General features: G+C 36.7%; 2 protein-coding genes across 2 annotated transcripts in view; one reads left to right on the top strand and one right to left on the bottom strand.

Moving 5' to 3' along the window:
- The window catches only part of NT5DC1 (5'-nucleotidase domain containing 1), a 149,712-nt gene that overhangs the window by 83,159 nt on the left and 48,130 nt on the right, over window positions 1-18,423 (bottom strand). The gene's annotated exons all lie outside the window — the stretch shown is intronic.
- The window catches only part of COL10A1 (collagen type X alpha 1 chain), a 48,674-nt gene continuing 30,823 nt past the window's right edge, over window positions 573-18,423 (top strand). The window contains exons 1-2 of the mRNA XM_041127166.1: window positions 573-591; window positions 7,605-8,642. The gene's annotated coding sequence lies outside the window, so the exon portion shown is untranslated. The remainder of the gene's footprint in view (window positions 592-7,604; window positions 8,643-18,423) is intronic.

The raw sequence follows: 18,423 nt of genomic DNA, 5'->3' as shown, positions 1-18,423 counted from the left end.
AGGGAGGACCATATTCTGATGGATGAATGGGATTGTAGTCTTCACGCGCATGGATGAAAGAAGTGTCAGTTAAGTATAGGAAAGTGAAGTTGAGGACAAAATTGCAGCCAGAGGTTTTAAGAGACCACAAGTTTTTCCACTGTTTAAGAAACACCCTGTTCTCTTTCCCACAGAACATTAAAGAATCTCTTCTTTATTAAGATGTCATTTTAACTTTCATGTAAAAATAAAGATTCTCTCTCCACTGAAACAAAGAGTATACAAAACCAAGAATATATGTATCATAATTTAAAAGTTTAGCAAATCAATATGGCATTTGTTTCATGGCTTTCTGAGATGTTAGAAATAAATGTTAACTTTGGGATAAGGTTACTGCAAAACAGCTCATGAACAAATTTTTGTTCTTAGGAAAAAAAAAGTAAGCAGTTGTAAATATTATTTTTTCAGACTAACTATAAAAGTCTGAAGTGATTTACTGAATAAAGCACAGGACAAAGATCATTATTTTAATGATTTTATATAAAACTAAATGTTTTTTTCCTTTGTTTTCTAGAAGGAGATACAGAAGACATTCTTCAAATTATACATAAGGTAACTTCTAAGAAAGATCAAGTCTCTATTTAAGTTAGTCTACTGAAAAATATTTAAGTATTTGAATGAATACCTAAAGTTGAGTTAAGATAGTGGACATCAGATTTTATTCCAATAACTAGTTTGGCAACAGAAAAATGATCAGTCTTTTTGGATTAAAAGCAGATTTTTTGCTCATATTTTATTTATACCAGTATTGTAATCAAAACTGAATGAATAAAATAACAGTGAATTACGTTATTCAACAGAAGAACTACCATATGGACCACATATGAAAATCTAGCAAGATTTGGTACAATGGCACAAGATTTATGTTCTGTTTAGGTGAAGAGAAAGCTGAGGAAAGGAAAGCAAGGAAGTAGGAATCCTCAGCAAATTATCTGAGGCGTTTGGAAATTGCTTAGAGGATCTGGCCTGTACAAAAAAGATATGAGCCAGGCTGAAGATATAGCCCAATCTACTTGGCTTCTGCTACAGTGCAAGGCTTGCCTTGGTGTGTTCTGACTTGGAACAGGGCATTCGTAACTGATAGGATATGAATCATCCATCGGTACTAGCAGAGGCAACACAGAGAAAGTCACATAGATGTACACAGAAAAGAACATGCAGTTTATATGTTAATAGTATTTGAAGTTACTAATCAAGACTGATATTGCACAGGATCAACAGCAGCGTCCCTACTTGTGTTCAGTGGAATACAACAGATACTTATGAAACCCATGTGACGTAATTAATATTATGTGGCATCCATGCCCCATATGGGTTCAACATGCCTTCCGTTGCCTTTCTGAATGGTATAAAGAAAATAAACTATGATGAAGGAATAGGCCATCAGTAAATACTACTTAAGACTACCACACCAAGTTAAAATAAATACAGCTGATGGCATGGCTGAAAGGGAAATCCATATACCTCAAAAACATTCGTTTGTGAAAAAACTTTTAGAGGTAGTGTGGCTGATCTATCATATGATGGTGTAAATAGGTATGATGCAAAATCTAATTAATGAAGCAAACTTGAAACAAAAGAAAAAAATTAAAGAAAAAATGAGTTCTTAAGCAAGAGCAATGTAACAGACAAAGGAGAAGAATGAATTCTGGTATCTGCAGAAGACATGGCTATTAATGTCTTCTTTTGCTACATTATAGTCTCCCTGGGAATCACTTAGACACTCTAAATGACAGACATTACAGAAAACTCATGAACAGTTTAAATTAAATATGGGCCTGTAAGATGAGATATGAGAGATAACCTATAAGCAAAGGTTAATCAGCATCAAAACTACAATAATCATCAACTGAGAAAGCAATTAAATATTTAAAAAGTGGATTTATAAATTACAGAAAGGCTTTCCACTCGCACTTGGTTGCAGAAAGAATTCTTAGGGCAACACATTGTACATAGGATAGAAGACTATTCATAAAATTCCACAAATGTAGCTCTGATGAAATGAAACCAATAAACTGCAGCTAACATTAAAAATACGCCCTTGCCGTACCATTTTAAAGACTCAAGGCAATGTTGCTACCTTTCAGATCATAAACTCTAAATATGTATTGTCCTTAGGAAAGTTCAAGATTTTGCACCGTACAAAAATTAAAACCAACCAACCAAACTCTCCTTCCCAACCTAGTTCAAAACTTAACTACAACCCAAACCTTGCCACTTGCACTATTTAGATGAGTTACAAGCACAGTAACATAACATGATCTGAAATTCAAAATGATGATTCAAACATATATTTAGATCTACTGTTTGCAAGAAACAGCATTTTTCTAGTTTTATAAGACATCGACAATTCTTAAGTTTTGTAACATCAACATCTATTAAAACTCAATGAGCTTTTAAAAACTGTAAAAATCAGAAACCAACAAATCTTTGTCCAATTTGTTTTTAAAAAAACCTGCAACTGGAAAGATACCTAAGACTAGGCAACATAAAGGATCCAATATAAACCAAAAGCAGGAAATTCCAAATTTGAGGTTGAAAATCAATCCCCAAATGAAGTAAGATGCATAATGTGTGCAACAATTTCTGGGAAGAAAAGCAAGAACAGATACTATTTTGAATCTAATTCTGAACTTTGTTGTATGTACGTGTTAAAATTATATCCTTACACTTTAAAGCTAAGCTGTTGCATGAACAAAATTTTCTGGAAGATGTTTTCCCTTTGTATTGTGAACAAGGTTATTATGTGCATTAATGCTTAGTTACAGGTAGTCTGTCCTAGCCTACAGCAACTTATGAAGTCATCAGGACTGAGGACTATCATGATAAACCCATATGTATTCCTGTACAGTTATGCAATTTCACGTGCATGACTATTGGTTATGACTTTCATGACACAGCAATAGGAACGCCACTGTCTTCTGGCAGCAGCTCTGTACCATCGGCAACACAACCACTGAAAAATGGAAACTCTCCCACCAAGACACTCTGACAGTAATAAAAGGAAAATGCTTCCATCTATCAGGCTGCATCTATTGTAAGGTCAAGACTTCCAACAATAACTTGAAATAAGACTCATGGATTAATGAAAAGTTATTGTTGTCAGATGATACTTGTTTTCAGTGACTACCTGAGAGATGAATTCAACTTAGAAATTATAATCCTCAGATGTTAGTTCATGAGCAGTCTCCTAAATGATCCAGTTTGTCACAGATTATGGTATAGCACTTTCATCCTTTGCTTGAGCTATCTTTTAATTTTCAGTATTAAAAAAGTAATCACAAATCCCATTTATACAACATCTTTTGAAATCTGTATTTAAATATTTTTTAAAAGCAAATTATAATGATCAAATGCCTTTCTAAATGAAAGAGAGTAGTTAAACACTGAGATGCCAAAACTGTGAGAAACTCTGCCAGTTCCTGTTTTTATTTCCTGTTTTTTTTGTTCTTACTTTTCATAATATTTATTGGTACACCGGGCTAAGGAAAATTCAAAGTAAAAACTGAAATACTACCCAGCTTCTCCTTTCCAAGTAGAAATATATTCAAAGCTTTCTTAGGCAGATCTTAAGGTAAGCAGAGTGATCTCTAAAGAAAGATGAAAACTAAATGATGAAAGAGAATTTGTACATGTTCAAATTTCCCAAAATAACATGTTTTGGATGAAACACATTTATCATCATAATTAACCAATGTATTAAAAAAAAAAAAAAGAAAATTGAGAAGGCTTTAATCAAGAGACAGGAAAAAGAAAATGCATAAGCCTTAATTCAGAAAACATGAAAAAACTCTTCTTACAAATGCAATGTTTACCTATTCAATCTAAAAAAAGCCTTTTAGATCAATGGTACCCAGCCTCACAGTTTTTTGGCCACTATCTGCTTGTTTTCCATGATGATCTGGTTTTAACAGCTCTTTTTCTGCCTCCAGAAACAGTGCAGAAAGCTTCACAGAAAACAAGCTAAGAGCTGGGGACCATGAAACAAAAAAGACTATGTTTAAACAGAGTAAGAACTTTAGTGATCACTTCTCTGTCTCCGAATTGCACACTTGATGGCTAAAGCAAGCTACAGCTGTACAACATCTCAATTTCAGTTAAGCATCTGGCCTCAGGTTCTTTCTCCTTAGCAACTAAAATCTAATGGATTATGATTATTTGTTTGTTCCATTACAGCAGAATTGGATCCTATGTACTCATGCTTAGTTGGGGAAAAAACCCCAACTTAACACTAAATATATTCATGTTATTGAAAACTGGGTTACAGTCACATGTGATTTAATGCCATTAACAAAGAATAATAAACAATGTACCTAGTAAGAAAACGTCTCAAAAGTCAATTGAAGTATTTTATACTGATATATAATTTACGTATTGAAATTTGTATTAAGATCCCTGTCTAAAAGACTGAATTACAGAAATCAAGTTTGAAGATGTACAAAAGTATGTATCAATGTGCCAACAAATCAAATAAAAATTTCACTTTGAATGCAAAGTTCATTGTCCAAAGCAGACCAACAGGACTCAGACAATACCCAGAGTCCAGCCTCTCTACAGCTCTAATGGAAACAAAACTAACAGCCATTACATTCATTGTAACAGGGTTAGTAACTAGGTATTCAGATTAAAGAAGCAATGTTCAATTGAACAGTGACTCTCTGTGTGTTTGTTTTATGGCAAGGATTTCACATTGATCAAAAGTTCTAATGATATATTTAAATTAAAACAGCAAAGAAAATGTGTGGTTAAATGTCAAGTAGAATATGAATTGAGAAAAAATATGCGACTACAGTGTTCACGACAACACAATTTAAGATAAATAAAAGCCTATTAAATAGTTATAAAGCTGTGATTGCTAAAATACACTTTGCTGCCTGCAGGATTTACTGCAATGAAGTCAGCTTGTATCAATGATTTGATATTGGAAGTTTTTCCTAGTATTACAGGTATTGCAATGACAAGTAATTTAAGACAAGAACCCAGGTCTGGTTTACATTCAGAACAAGATTTGTAAACAGGATTAAAAATATTTGTCCTTCAAAGATTTCTTTTGCTGTGAAAAAGGCATGAAAATAATGAATCTGTAGATAAAAGCACCATACCTACAGCTAGGGTGGGCCGCCATTTCCATTCCTAAACTGAGTGACTGCTAAACTTCTAATCCAGTCAGTCAGGATTTTCTACAACAGATGGCTGCATCATGATCAATTTCTTTACCTTTTGAAAAAGCTTTATTTCTAGAGAGTTTCAGGAAAATGGTTTGGCCACTGCCAGGAATGCAAAGAACAAGAAAAAGTTGTTTTACTCACTAATAATAATAATAATAAACAACAACAACAATGAAAAGGATAACAACCACCACCTAAAAATCATATTAATAAGAAACACTTACTTTTTATAATATAGGTCCTTGAAATTTATGTAATGGCACAGGACGTCTCCTGGTGTTAAAGTGCTCTGTTTTTACATTTCAGCAGCAATCTAAAATATACACTTCTGAAATTTGCATTATGGATTTAGGCAGTAAAATTCTCCAAAGATTCCATCTTTCCTATGCATTTTCTATTCCCATGTAGCACTGCCGTGCCAGCAGGATTACATAATTCATTATTCTTGCCTAGAAACTCAACGCACCCTGTTCCAAGTCTCCTTAGCACGAGCAGGACCTTGCCTGAAATTCCTTCCCCCAGTGGAGAAGCAGCCACAGCTGAGAGCAACGAGCTTCTTGGTTCTCAGCTACCTCGGTATTGTGGAGAGGAACAAAAGAGTCTCCCAAGAAATGACAAATCTTGAACAGAACTAGGGTGGAAATTTTTAGACATTGGAAAGTGGGACTAGGAAAATATGAAGGGAGAGGGGAAGAAGCAATGAACTACTACAAAGGAATGATGGTTTTATCCTGTCCTCATCCCAGCCATGTTAAATACCCAGCAGTGATGGGTGAAAGGCCAAGTACAAGTGCACTCAAAAAAATTCAGAACTAACAATGACTGAATCAATAGTTGACCTGCTGCCAATTCCCGCCTTCTTCAACACTCCTGCAGCACTTACCACTCTGGTCTATAGATACTGCAGTCCTAAACTGTGAATTTAAAAGGATGCATTAAGGAAGTTCAGATACATTTTAAAGGGCCAGCCCAATAAATACAGGACAGGAAATACCACTTTCATTATAAGATCTATCATAAAAATCAAGTCATGCATCCATTATGCGAAGCAAACAGCTGAGACTGAAGTTCCAGAAAAATAATTTTATAATCCTTGTACTTTATAATGATGCAGCTTATGCAGTTTCATTTTTTTCCACTTAATATGTCAGGCTCACTATTTATGTATGCTTTTTACATGCTTGCATATACTTTGCACACACATCTATTAATATTGGCTTTCTTATGACTGTCTGGATTACCACCCATCAAAGCATCTGAGAGTTTTACATTCATGAACAGTCATCAGATTCCTAATAGATACTGGTATTTTGTTATCCCCATCCTACAAGAATCCCCAGTTCCCTGAAAAGAGATTGTGGCACGTATATCCACTAATTCTGGGTGCCCCTTTCCTTGACATTTTTTCTTTCTTCTAAACTTATTTATAAACACAAATCCCATTCCCTTCCGTTCTGCCCTTCTGCATGTCAAGCCCTCAGTCCCTGAAGGATGATAAAGGGTACAGCAAAAAATGAACGATCACCTGGAAAGAGATGTGCCTTGTGACAGTCTTGTGCCTCTAAATGTGACAGTTTGTGCCTCTAAATGTAGAGAAGTCCCGCAGTTCAGTGAAAAGCTTGTCTCTCCTGAAGTCATTGTCAAAAATGCTATAGAAATGAATGGGATCGCTGCCTCCAGAGCAGCAATGCCCTAACATTTGCATTCCCACTTAGTTTTCTCTATGGCACTAAACTAAAATTTTCAGCCAAATGATTTTCATTTCAGGTTTAGAGCCATGACTGACTTGCAATTTGAATGAAGTTAATATTATCTCAGAAACTTGCTCATCCTTAGAGTTGACAGACTTATATTAAACTGAAATAAATCAGGCAGATAAGCAGCTCTCAAAGAATACATTCCATGTAGCAGGACCAAAGGCTGTAGACAAACTAGTCTCACAAGATTTTGGCTACATGCAGAAAAGAATCAGAAGTAAAAAGTATTTCCCATATCGTTGCAAATAAAATTCAAGGCCACGGAGCCAATTATAGCTTTGATATCTAAATTCTGAAGTATTTTGCAGTAAATTTTGAAAAATGGCTTGAAATATCTCTGAAACTAAGGTGCAGGGAACATGACAATTAGAGTTGTCTACATAAATTAATGGAAGTATATAACTTTTCTGATACTGCATTTTGAAATAGCACAATAATGTAACTCTCTAATGGTGTTTAAGAAGCACTCTTAAGATGTAGTTACAAGTCTCACATCAGAGAAATGTCAAAATGAAACAGTGACTGTAAAAAAAGATGAATCTGCCTCAGCCAAGGGATATGATGATAATTTACACCGTGCACTGTCATCTTCAGGATTGATACTTAATTTTATATTTATTTTTTTTTCCTTTTTCCAAAGGGCTATAGCAGTGACTGAATATACTCCAAAAGCAAGGTTTTCTTCCTTTGATAACAAAGAACTGTTTATGCTGAAATAACTATCAGCATAAGAGATAAATTATATCAACAAGATAAAAACAAGAAAACAAGAGATAAAATATGGATTCAATAAAGCACTGCAGAGTCATCTTTGAAAGTCTGGTATGGGACTATCACAGGCATGGAACCAGTGTTTAAAAGATAGAATTTTCAAATCATCCAAATCCAACACTTGAATTCATAGATTCAGAAGTGGTAACGGAAAGAAAGAAAAGATCTTGATTTGAGATTATTCTCTTGGATTCCAAGTAACACTAATACTTTGGACTTACTTATCATTCCTTAATTTGGAAAAAATTCACAGATACAATATCTGACCCGTACATTCACAGAAGTAGAAAAACGGGTAACAGATATGAAGGCATTTGCAAGATTTTCTAGGAAGCTTGTCTCCCTGTTCTGAAATCTGACTTTTGCTATAAGAATATGAATAATGAACATGGGAAAATGCTGTAACTTTTTCTCCTAAGAAGCAATTTTTACTGATTACAGAACATAAAGGAATTTGTTTTCTACCCTCCAGAAAAGCTCATCCCATTAGAGAGACATGTCAAATAAATTTCATGCTCCTCTTTTACACAGATAAATAAGAACACAAGGGTTAAACAAGTGAGAATCCCCAATCCCCTTCCACCTCTCATACAGAGCCATTTTCTGCTGGGAAACAAAAAATTATTCTCTCCTGGAACTGAATCAGAAGGCAGACCCATCAGTCAGTAGCCAACATATGATTCAGCTCAGCTTTTCAGTATGTTAAAAAGTCCAAAAGCCACCAAAAAAGGGTTTATGAATGAGAGGGCTGCCTACTTCGAACTCTTCTGAAATGCCTGCTGAGCACTCCTGTGAATCATGCCTGCTGCAAAAGAAGCACCTCTGAGTTAAGAAAGCAGGGACTTTCGGTGACAGCTGGCAAGCAGACACTCCCTCTATCGAGGGACAGCTTTCATTCAACTAAAAGGTAGGACAAACACGAATTCCTGTAGCTGGACACTGAAAAGGTACTAGATCGATGATTAAAATACATAGCAATTACAACCCTTCCCCAACCATAGTGTTTTTAAAGAAAAAATCCAATATAGTGTTTTCTAAAAAGAAAAATATGCTGATTTTTGCTTATATTTTATGATTATACTCGCAAGCATTGAATAATTGAGTAATAAACACTATTGCAAGTCGGAAAAAGACATTCCATTCAAGTCTCGGGAAATGATACAAAATGTTAAAATAGCACTAAATATTCCACTCATGTTAAATTCAGTGCTTGAATTGCAGAATGATTTAGCTGTGCCTTCAAATACTTTTAATATCCCTTCATGCAATGTACACAATCAGAAAACTATTTCTGCTGTAATTCACTCACATTTACAAGGGCATGCATTTGGAATGGGGGTTTTGTCCTACTTGTCAAGCCAGCTGAAAGAAATACTACTTGTTTCCCAGATTAATCATATGTTATGTTTTTACTAGCCTGATCATTCAACAAATTACTAACAACAAATATTTCCTGTGTGTTCAAAAGACTTGTTTAAAATATTCCAGAGCAGCCTTGTAACACTTAGAATAGCAGTAGGCAAAACTGCTTGAGCTTAAAAAGAGAGTTGCACAAAAGTGCTGAAAAATTAGACTGAAAACAAATACTTCATTTTCTTTCATCTGTTTTTGATGTCTGCTCTTATTGTTTAAATACATTGGAAATGTATCTATATGAAAATGTGTAAAAATAGGGTTACATCTTTTTTTGGGAAGCAGCCTATCATAGCTATAAAACTGAGGCTGCATTGAAAACTGCCTCTAATTTTTTTTTACTTTAACCAAGATTTGACCAGATACCTGGCATACAAGCTTCTTTTTCTTTTTTTTCTTTTTTTTTTTTTTTTTTTTGGCTATCTCTCAAGATTTCCTCTAAACTGATTTGGCTATTTTTAGGCCAAAGTGGGGGAAAAGCTTCAGGTATTTTTCAGTCTACTCAGTAACGTTTAATGAAGAAATTTTACCCCATAATCCTACTTTCAACTTTAGGGTCCTCAGCAACCAGTTGTGGTGTTGGTCTTATTTTACTTAGAAGTTTAAGACCTGAAAACTGGCTTTTGAAGGGACAAAAAGTAACTTTCAATGCAGATTTCAGATGACCCTCACCGTGCCAACTGTTACAGCCCCACTCTATGGACATGTTAGACTAAGCTGCAACATTTTCAAAGTACCAATCTCAATAAAGTGAAAAATCATGTTATCAGAGAGTTACTGTGTTATACATTAATACAGGAGGGCCCAAATTTGGCACAGGAAGCCATCAACACAACCTCTTCCTTATCTTACAGCTCATATTGTAAAGTGCAAGTATGGGCTTATCTTTGCCCACACACTTCCTTCATACCTGACATCAAATAATGCATGGGGATAACTCAAAAGAACTCATCAGTTGCTCAATATTAACAAGAGGACTTCACACCTAATTGTCTTGCAGACTATTAGATTTTTAGTGTTACATTATTTTAAATTATTATCTCTTTTACTGTGTTGTATCTCTAGTGTATTTACTTAAACACATTTGACCCAGTTCTACTAGAGCTTTTGTTATAACAGGTTCCCAGATGTATCTTAGCCTGGTGTGGGAACTTACACACCAGGACACACAAATCAATGTGCCCCAAAATGAGTCTGTAAAAGGAAAGCATAAAAGCTGTCACAGCTACAGCTCTCAACTAAGCTCCACAGCCTTTCTGTGTAGGAGGAGTGGGGAAACAGAGAATCAAGGACGGAATATGAATGCTGTGATTGATAGTTAACTTTGGAATTGAAGGAAAATCAGAATCTTAAAGCTGTTTGGCGTTTGTTTTAAGAAAAAAGGTCCCTGAAATTTGAAACATAGGGCTTTATGAAGGCAAAAAGTCAGGGCAAAGATACTTCAAAACCATGCATATATCTGGGAGAGGGAAATGGCCTCTGGCAGCTGATCTTGACTCAGGGTCCATTTTGCCATAGAACCTCCATCTCTCCAGCCTTCCTCCCCAAAACTCCTCTCCCCTAAAGCCCCTGGCTTTACTTCTTTTGTTCCAGTTCCTCCCAAATCTAATCCTCCCTATCCCAGAGTGCCAATGCTTTGCCTCCCGAAGTTTCCCTCTCCTAAAACTCTGGCCATGTCACCCACTGCCACTTCCAACCAAACTCGATCTCCTTTTCCCACAATGCTCCCCCAAAACCTCTTGCTTTTCCCCCTCTACTTCCAATTCCTTTCCAATTCTTTTGGAATAGAACAGAATAGAATAGTTAGGCTGGAAGGGACTTACAATGATCATCTAGTCCAACTGCCTGACCACTTCAGGGCTGACCAAAAGTTAAAGCATGTTATTAAGGGCATTATCCAAATGCCTCTTAAACACTGACAGGCTTGGGGCATCAACCACCTCTCTAGGAAGCCCGTTCCACTGTTTGACTAGCTTCTTGGTAAAGAAGTGTTTCCTAATGTCAAGTCTGCACCTCCCCTGAGGTTTTACTGTCAAATTCTCTCCCACTGAAGCTTGTATCATCCAAGTACCCTCCCCAAATTATTATTTTCTTGATCCACTCCTTCCAACTCCACACTGCACCCAAAATCTGTTAATAACAAAACCTCCCTTTCCCCTGTCTAGCCCTGTAGCTCCTGATACTGGAATTACTCAATATTGCTCAATATGCTAAATGTGCTCAATACTTTTTGTGTTTCCACTTCTGTATAACAAAATAAAACCACTGAAGACACTTAGAAAGTGATCAGCACTTCTAAAGTTAGGCACATCCCTAACCTTAGTTGGGCTGATTCGGGGCTCAAGACTGAATATTAACATCTGTGCTTCAGAAAAGCTAATTAATAGTCTTTCGTTCCACACCTTTGCAGTTATATTGATAATACAAGCTCTGTAATGGCTCAGCACCTCTTTAAGGAGGTCTGTTCAGTTCGGTCATCCTGCATCTTAGCACGTTCTTAGGGACTCCTCAAATGTGAGGTGGAGGATCCAGGAGGTCTGCTGCAGGTAGTCATCACCTGCAAAGATCTGGGCACTGACCGTGAGACCTACCCCCATGCTTATCCTCACACACCTTACCAACAGGAGCAGTATTAAAATCAGAGAAAGCTCGAGAACACCTCAAAGAAAATGTCCTTCCTTTATGCCTAAATTGGTATTGTCTTCCAATAGCATTAAGAATTTAAAAGCACTTACTTTTAAACACATTATTGCATATAAAGCAGCCAAATGTATTTTAAAATGTAACATCATCATTCTTATTTGTGCCTAAACAGCCTGTTACAAAGAGCAGAATGCTCTTCCTTCATTTTAAAATGGATGTGCCAGTACCCTCTATGATACAGCACGCAGCTTTCCTAAAATTCAAGACTTAAGACATTGTGGTTGGTAAAAGATCTTAGCATGGCTTGCCATGCAAATTGATAATTCTGCCTTTTAAAAGCAGCTTGGAGAAAGAAAAATATGCATTTTAATAATTGTGGCCTAAATTACTTTGTGGTATAAACCAAAGGAGAATATCCTTAATAATGTAAGATGGAGTGAGAGAGAAACGAACCAGACAATATAGTTTCTCTTATACACAGCTGTTGCTGACTGAGCTTTATTTTCCCATAATAGTCAGTTACTGATTGCAATTTTTAAAGATTCAGCATATCTTCCATTGGTAGCCTAAAAAGGATCTCCAAAGTGTATGAGTGCACACATCAGTTAAAACTTCAGATTTTAGTTTATCTTTCTATTCCGCCAGGACTTGACTTATTTGCTGTGCGCTACAACTTCAAGCTATTATCTCAACTTACTTCAAGCTATTATCTGAGGATATAATGAATAATGTTTTCTAATATATTTACGGAATGAATTGACATAATAAAATTTACCTTATATGGAGCTGCTTTTAGGAATCAGCAAATTAATATCATTCTATCAAATATTGTTTGGCTTCGGACATCTTTTTTACATGACAACGTTTTTCATTAAAGGACTTGCTCCTTGGTGTCCACGTATTTTTTACAGGTTGCAGAACATTTTGGTGTGTTTTGGTAGTTCGCTCGCTACCTCTCAGGCCAGGGAGCTGAAGAGGGCCATTGCCGGCTGCTCTCTGGCCCTGAGCACAACCGGCACAGTCTGGTCATACACAAGTAAAATATCAAAAACAAAGAATAAAAAGGCTCCCTCCAAACGCCTAGTGGGATCATTAGCTAGGCTGGCCAAGTCCCTAACTCCTGAAGCGTGCCTGAGGATTGTCTGGGAGCACGGCAGCTGCTCTGGGCCACAGGGAGGACAAGGAGAGTTTAACAATTTTCCTGCGGGGCCTGGGCCCTGGCACAGCCTAATTTACTAATACGGGCGTAGCCTAAGATTACCAAATCAATGACATTTCAAAAGGCTACCAATAGATTAGCAGATCGCTTATAGCATAAAGGAATTAGCAAAACCAAACTAACATAGCTGCTTCACTGAAAGCAATGAAACTATCATTATAGCTCATGTAAATACTCTGCTCTGGATTGTCTAACCTGGCAAGCAAATCTTGCACCAGGGACAACCTGAACTTAAACAGAATATAAGAAGTCTGAGTAAGTCTAACAGCAAAAAATCTTATTCGTGGCTCCTCCAGTGTCAGAATTGCTTTTCAGCTTCTCTTCAAGCTCAGTGACTTTCTGCAAGCGTATGGGAAATTGCAGATCACCAGCCTTTTTCTCATTATGACCATTTTCCAGTGGACTCAGCCTGATCTTTCAGTTATAAATCACTTATCAATGCCCCATGCGCAGTTTCTCACAAGACGGTGTATTATTTATTACCAATCCCATCAGTAGTTCCAAGTGCTGAATTTTCATTTTTAATACTTTCCAAGAAACAGCATTAGAGCTATTTATTTTTGCATTAAGTCATTTTCTGGGTCAAGTTCAAAGCATATGTGTATTTCATAATTCTGCCCCAAGATTATTAAAGGTTTGATAAATTAGTCTTACTTTGTCAAATTTAAATTAGATTAAGGATGGAATTGGTTGTTAATTATTTGGGGGATGAGAAAAGGGTTAGCTGCTTACTAAACCAATTCAGATAACCTAAATGATTCTATGATTGCTTTCCTCACTGACTTATCAGTGATTTCTCTTCAACTTTTAATACCCTGAAAGCACTCACCCCCTTACCCTCCCCATCACTTGGAACAGTTTAATTACTCTTCTCAAACATTTCATTTTCATTTGAAAAAGTCCACTGTCATATCAATTCATTACACAGTTCAGAGAAAGTTTACTTGCCAACCTTTTATAAATACTATTCCTCTTGAACAACGAAATGTCATTTTAAACATTCCTTTCACCAGAGTACTTTTTGTGTGCCTTGACTGTAGGGGTATGAGAAGTGACATTACTGAAAAACTGATCATAGCCTGGAAAATTTTTAGAGAAAGCAAAAATAATTTCACTTGCAAATACTGCAGTAGTACCTTATATTTACAGCTTCCAGTATTATCTGCTTCCCTAAGGCTATCTTTTAGCTCAGTATTTATCTTTCTCTAACACTTAATAGAAACTACCACTGATTATTGATTCAGAAGAAAATAGTATTGAAAAAAATCAAACCCAAAGAACTTTACTCAGCAATTCTCACAAAGGAAAAAAGTAGAATGATAAAGTTGGGGGAAACATCTAAATCTTTAACTAAGGACATCTGCCTTTTGCAAAGACAAGCTTTGGGCCTGTACTAAGTGATCCATTAGGACAGAATCTGTTTAAGTCTCAGGATACAGTTAGGTCATAATTTTGCGTGGTAATGTTTCACAAGCGCCACTGCTCACAGGTCTCTACCCAAGCATCAAACATTAGATGGATCCTTTGAATAATAGAGGTTGTCTTCCCCAACAATATGGCAAATAGGTTAAAGGAAAAAGACTGTACACGTTAGAGTCTTTAACGACAGAATAGGCCGTGGAGAACAAAACTGCATGCCGTGATCACCTCTAAAGCAGACAGAACCAAAATGAGCATAATGTGACTCATCTGTATTTTAAATGATAGCTTGATGTTTATAAGGAAGCACAGTAGGCAGTGGTTGCAGTCAATGTGCTTGAGGCATTACCTTTAGTAGCATTATCTAATTATTTTTAGATTAGATAATTTTAGATAATTATCTTATTATTTTTAGATATACACCAGATGGGTGGCGTAAGGAACATCATAATCCTCCATTAGGCCACTCTGCAGATGGCAGTGTATATGCAAATATAATACACAGCAACTGGCAGGTGCTTTTCCGTTGAGCTCTGCATGAATACAGTGATCAATAGCTTACTCTGTTTTCAAAATGAGTTGTACATAAGAATCATACCCTATTTTATGAAACAGAGGAAAAACACAATCCATTTGGTCAAGGTTGGCTAAATATAATCTATGTAACTGAAATAAGAATGTTAAATCCTTATTAGAACATTAGCACTACTGTTACCCAAGTATCAGGTTCCTTTCCAAAAGCTGTGAACAAAAAGACACAATGCTTTGCTGAAGTTAAGCTGGTTAGCTTCTTTTTTTTTTTTTTTCTGGTAGAAAAAGTAAAAGTGTCCCCATTTTCAAAATCTAAGACATGAAAACTTTTCAGATGAGATACCATTTATTAGCTAAATAATACCTTTAATTTTTTTCCTAACAAAAGCAAAACATACCAAGAAACTGAATTTTTACCAGGAAGTAAAAAGGAGAGAGCATGATAGGTGTACTTAGACACAGAAGCATCGTCATGTCCAAGTATTCAAAAACTGTGACTGAAATCCCAAGAAACATGAAATTAAAACCAGATTGAACAGCCTTCTGATCTTTTAATCTTTTAGGATGCCTGCCCTGTTCCTCCTCTTCCCCAAGCATCTGTTAGGACTACTGTAAGTCAGCACACTGGGCTGCAGGGACATTTGCTTGAAAAAGTACGTCATTGCATTCTGACAGTTTCTTTGTAGGATCATCTACAGCCAACATTCAGTTTTAAATACAGACTTAAACATGTTGTCTGTCTTTCAGTGAATACACAGATGTTGACCTTCCCCTGTTGCTGGGGTATGCAAAGCTGACGTGCTGTCCTTTTTGAACAATGGGAACTCTTTTCCAGCTTTCCACTCCACCTCCTTTCACACTGTTCTCTCCTTTTCCTCTTGCACCACTCTCCTGCTGCCACATGCTTCCTTCTACTCCTCTCAGCTGTTGCCAAATGATGACAATTTTTTTTCTGTCACTTTTATGCTCCTTTTTTACTCTCTCCTGCTATGATGTTTATTATATGACAAACATTTCCATAAGGTGACCTCATTCCATTTCCCTTGGGACAGCACAGTCCATCCTTGTCGAGGACAGGCATGGAAAATGGTAACAATTTTGCAGTAAAGCAAATGTCATGAGTTTAAAGGCAGGAACTAAAAATTAATTAAAATACTGAAAAGTTGAGGGATTCAGGATAATTAATTTAACTTCAGGGAGTCTACTTTTATATTTGAATTATGTAAGACATAGATCTTAAAAACCATGCAGAATATACCAAATAGTAGCAAGAGGTACAACTATATTTGTTATTTACCAAACCAAATGCCTATTAGAATATAATAGATTAGATTATGTTCTAATCTTTTGCCTATACCTTTCAGAACTGTTTCGACACGTGACCTAGAGTTCAGAGTGATGTAAAATAGTACATATGTTTTCTTTTTCATCCAAGTTTTATACAAACGTCTGTGCAGTTGCTTTTGTACTAATGGAGTTTCTTGATTTCATTCGCACTCTATTTAGATTAATAGATTCTTGCTATGGGTTTAGAAAAGTGATCTACCTAAGAAACAGCTCTCCTTAATATTTACGAAGTCTGCAACTTCTGCGGTCTCTAGCGCAGGATAAGCTCACAGCTTGTCCTACTCCCCTGCTGTGGCATGAGCCACACACAAGAGGAGTCCAGCCGCAGCGCTCGGCCGCTGTGCTGCCGCATCCAGGGGAGCCCACCAGCGTGATTCACCTGCAGCTGCCTGCAGCTAGCTCTGACCAAGCTGTGGGCATGGGCAGGAGGGTGGCCACATCCCGGACTCCTCCACGTCTGCACTGGAGGACTGGCTATCTGATTTGTTCAGATGCTGCTGTGGTGGCTGTATGTAGTCATAGATGTAGAGGGGAAAAGAGGAGCTGGACCGACCAAGCACTGAACCCTTTCCTCCAACGTACATTTCTCTCCAGTCTTGTTTTCCAGTATGAAGGAGTTTGAAATTACTGGCCATCATAGATCTGAACCCAGACTGGTTTGATTTCCTGCAGAACATCATGTCTTAACTCAAGATGCCCCAAACTACTAAGTAATCCAAAAGGATTTAAAATATCTACAGTGCACTGTTATAATTAACCTTTTAAAGTTATAAAAGATAAATTTCAACATAGCTCATTTTCAGGACATAAGTTTACTTCTAACCATTTAAGGGCAAATGGCTCCGTTTCATATACAAGATGCAGGTTTAAAAAAAAAAAACCCAAAATCAAACAACTCAGCTAAACTGTAGTAACTATTGTGCTCACGGCCAGAGCCGAAGACCTGAACAAAAAATACAGGCTATGAAACATGCTAAACAATTTATGGACCTGTTTCTCTTCTGCTTACTCCTTCATCCAATGCTGATGAAACATCTCTGTAATGCCCTTTAATTTTCTAAAATGGGAGAAAACTAAACCAGCAAGTAAGGTTGGTCAGTTTTAGCTATCTCAGCTAAAGCAGGTCCCAGAAGAACCTGACAATCACCACACATGGTGTAAGGGAATGAGAACAGCCCAGGATGGGGAGAAGAAGACAGAGCTAGGGCAGAGAAGCTGACCTTTTGGTGGCAGCAACCCACTAGATGGGCTCAGCTGTGAAACTCTGGCTTAGCCCATAAAGACTATAAATAATTAGTCTCATAATTTCACATTTACCACAGGTTACTAAGCACATATTCAAGTATTGCTGTTTTGATGCAAGGTAATTCCTTACACGGCATGTCCCAGAGTTAAAGCACAGAAATAAAGGGATGACAGCATTGTGCTTTGGACTCTATCCACATGCTGGTGGCTTCATCCTTCTGCCTCCAAATTACTTTGAATTAACACCACAGTAGCACATATTACTCATAAAATGTGAACCTCCAACTACCTACCCCTGGAAATACACATTTGGCTTCCGGTTTTACTAAGAATTTTTTTTTGTGAAACAAATTACACTATTACAATGTAAGCTGAGAGCCCCTTTTTGCCATCCTTACATCTAAATCTAACTAGTACTACTCATAAGAATAGGCACTACTGGGAAATCAAAGGGCAAGAATCTGGTACTCCAATAGTCAAGGGGTAAATTTTCTAAATACAGTCTCTCTAGTCCCATGCAGATGACATTTTCTGTGCTAGACTGAACACTTAAAAGTCTTGTAGTAAAACACATATGAAATTGTAGGCTGAGTTATTAAAGGTAACCATAACGTTGTATCTGTGGGAATTACTCAGAGACACCTTTAGTTTTAAATAGAAATGTAAGAATACTTTTAGCATTCAGGTATATATTCTTTCTGTTCTTTAGAAATACTTTTTCCTTTAAGAAAGATTTCTAGTCTGGAGGCAGGAAGATAAACCCTGACATGTTTGTCACCTGTGGTGACCTCTGTATGAACAGGTTTTCTCTGTTCATTTATCTTACTGTAATGAGAAAACATAATGCAAAGGAACATAAGGAATAATTTGT

Source organism: Aquila chrysaetos, chromosome 2 (assembly GCF_900496995.4).
Source record: "Aquila chrysaetos chrysaetos chromosome 2, bAquChr1.4, whole genome shotgun sequence".
Taxonomy (NCBI): Eukaryota; Metazoa; Chordata; class Aves; order Accipitriformes; family Accipitridae; genus Aquila; species Aquila chrysaetos.
The sequence above is the reverse complement of the archived record's forward strand: the minus strand, read 5'-3'. Positions and strand labels throughout refer to the sequence as shown.